Source organism: Microtus oregoni, unplaced genomic scaffold (genome assembly GCF_018167655.1).
Source record: "Microtus oregoni isolate MIOR12 unplaced genomic scaffold, Mior012 000012F_ref0000307, whole genome shotgun sequence".
Taxonomy (NCBI): domain Eukaryota; kingdom Metazoa; phylum Chordata; class Mammalia; order Rodentia; family Cricetidae; genus Microtus; species Microtus oregoni.
In genome coordinates, this window is record NW_024543071.1 from 21,695,953 (window position 1) to 21,699,239 (window position 3,287).

The following is a 3,287-nucleotide window of genomic DNA, read 5'->3' on the forward strand; positions in this document are numbered from 1 at the left end:
TCTGTGTGTTTCCAGAACCTTGACGATTTGGAAGATAAGAGAAAGTAGAAAGGATACAGGGTCCTTAGTGTGGAAAGAGATGTATAGTGGCCTGGAGGGGATTGCAGAAGACAACACATCAGGTATCGGGCAATATGATCTCTTTAGGGAGGAATGAAGCAGAACAGGTAAGGGGATGGTAGAGAAGAAAATCCATTTGTCAATCGGGTCATACTGCTATCCTTTGGGTTAACCAGAAATATCACCTTAAGGCTCTGCAAAACTGGTCAGGAATAGAAATGGCTCCTTGTGGGACAGGCCTTCCCCTACACACATCTGTTTTCCTGGCATAATAGAGAGAAACATCAAGGAAAGTGACTATTCCTTGTACATAACAAGTATTAGTCTGAGATGCAATGTACTGATACGAATACAAGAGAATAATAGTAAATACTGAGTTATTGGATGGGTGGTTAAATAAATGGATGAGAGAAGGGAAGCCTAGTTAGGCAAACAGATAAAAGAGACTATTTCCAGTTAATATATGGTTTCAAGGAATATGTCACTCAAAAATACTTCTCATCAAGATGTGTATGCTCGGGGTCTGCAGGGATGGCGGCCAGGCAGGGTGGGTGGCTGCGACCCGCTCTTGGGCTGCGCTTACTGCTGGCGACTGCGTTTCAAGCGGTGTCCGCTCTTGGGGCTGAGTTGTCGTCAGAGGCATGCAGAGAGTTGGGTTTCTCCAGCAACGTGCTCTGCAGCTCTTGTGATCTTCTTGGACAGTTTAACCTGCTTCAGCTGGACCCCACATGCAGAGGGTGCTGTCAGGAAGAAGCACAATTTGAAACCAAAAAGCTGAATGCCGGAGCTATCCTTGAAGTCTGTGGATGAAAATTGGGGAGGTTCCCTCAAGTCCAAGCTTTTGTCAGAAGTGATAAGCCCAAACTGTTCAGAGGTCTACAGATCAAGTACGTTCATGGTTCAGACCCTGTCCTAAAGCTTTTGGACGACAACGGGAACATTGCTGAAGAACTAAGCATCCTCAAGTGGAACACGGACAGTGTGGAAGAGTTTCTCAGCGAGAAGTTGGAGCACTTATAAACCTTGCTTGCTTGTTCTTTTCTTACTCATCAAATGAGCTATCACAGCACCTAGAAAATATTTTAGTTTTGCATGCTTACATTGATCAGTCTTTTTATGTATGCCATTAATCTTCTAATTAGAAGTTGAAGTAGCAACACAGCCCATGATATGTAAGGAGCTGGCAAGCTTAACAAAACCCTTTCTTAGAAATTTCTATTCTTCTGTATTAGTTGATATCACTAATGAAATGCTTTGTAAGAGGCTTCTGGTTAATTATGCAGATACGAGCTTGTACTAATTGGTCCAGTTTTGTAACAACAGAATCTTAAATAAGGGAGTTAATAAAGGAGATGCCTCCTCTGCTGTCCCTTCTGAAGGTGGCTGACAGAGAACTACAAAGCACGTGAGATGTGCTGAGCCTCAGTAGCGCGGCTGCTCCGCAGAGCACTCAGATCTTTTGTACTGCCCGGCTTTCCTTTTAGTAGAAGTGTTTGTGCCATATAAAATTTTTGTAGCCTAACTGTTATGGAAGAGATTGAAGATCTACAGTAAGAATGTAGTACTCACAAAGGTTTGCATTAATGAGGATTACACAGAAAACCTTTGTTAAGGATTTGTGTAGATCTGATAATTGGCAAATTTTTATGTTTTTAAATATTCTTACAAGAGAATTCCATATAAGAATTGACCAAAATATAAATAAAAACTTTCAAAAATGGTTGAATTTGAAAAAAAAAAGATGTGTATGCTCCCACCTGTACTTAAAATACCAGGGAGGATGTGGAATAGGGATTATGAATCTTATAAATATCACAAAATCAAGAAAGGGAACTCAGTATGCAGATAGCACACATACTGCACGTATGTGCTCAATATCTATTGCTCATACCCTGAATCAGGGGGTGGGGGACGCTGTGAGAACTGCTGGACATAATAGTATATCTACAATATCTCTATTATCCCAGAATGATCTGGAAATGGAAGATTCTGAACTTAGAAAGATCCTGTTCCAGTGGTTCATGCTCTTTTATAAAATGAGCTGAATTTTCTCTCAAAAGTATTCTATGACCCTTTGAGGCAGCATAAAAAGTCTTATATGAGAATATTGCGCTGTTTTGTGCTCAAAATGTCACATATGAAAGAGTAAGATATGAAATTCTCCACAACCCTCTGGCCCTGGAATGTGCAGTGATCTCACATTGCATTGATCCAACTATATTAACATGAATTATTCACTTATCTCTTTCCCAAGTATTCTTCAGGCAGGCCCTTTGTTGTTCTCTTGTGGTTATGGATACGTGGATACATAGTTCAGCCTGGAGGTGAATAACACGGCAAAAAGTCATGAATGTAAATCATGAAGAAATCTCCATTTTTATGGTATATGAGTAAAGTGTAAATGAACTTTGCTTTCTAGGATGGTATCTTTGGTATCTCTGTGATGTATCTAAAGGAAGAAAATAAGTGTCCTACAGTCTAGATTTTTTAATTTTGAATAATGATAGAACAACCAAATGCCCACTTTCATGGCCAGACAAGGAGGGTGCTCCTTATCAAGGACAGTTCATGGGCACTGCAAAACATGCTCTTGCTTATGCATAAACTGCAAATCTACCAACCCTTGTGGAGTCACTGTGTAGGTGACCACAGATCTTCGGGGCACTAGAACTATAATAACAAGTTTTTATTCTCTGTTGAGAAAGAAGGAGGCCTTTCACTTGTTTCTGTCTGCTTAGCCCTAAATTAATCACAGAGAAACTGTATTAATTAAAGCACTGCTTGCCCCATTAAATCTAGCTTCTTAGTGGCTAGCCCTAATATATTAATTTAACCCATCTCTTTAATATGTACAGCACCATGAGGTTGTGGCCTACCAGCAAAGTTTCAGGGCATCTGTCTCTGCAGGTGGCTCCATGACTTCTCTCTGATTCTGCCTCCTTTCTCACAGCATTTAGCTTAGTTTTCCCTGCCCAATTCTGTTCCCCTATAGCTCTGCTATAGGCCCAAAGCAGTTTCTTTATTCATTAATGGTAATTAATGGTAATCAGAGAATACAAAGGAAATCCCACATCACCTCCCTTTTTCTGTTGAAATAAAAAAGGAACTCTTCTACTTTAACATAGTAAAGTTACATACAACATAACAGATATCAAGCAAGAATTACAGTTATAACATTTATATGTACTTCATCTTTTATCATGACTAAGGAAAATTATAACTATAAA

General features: G+C 39.7%; 1 pseudogene; it reads left to right on the forward strand.

Annotated features, from left to right (window-relative positions):
- Positions 1 to 591: 591 nt before the first annotated feature.
- LOC121454578 lies at positions 592 to 1,080 on the forward strand (annotated as a pseudogene).
- Positions 1,081 to 3,287: the final 2,207 nt, after the last annotated feature.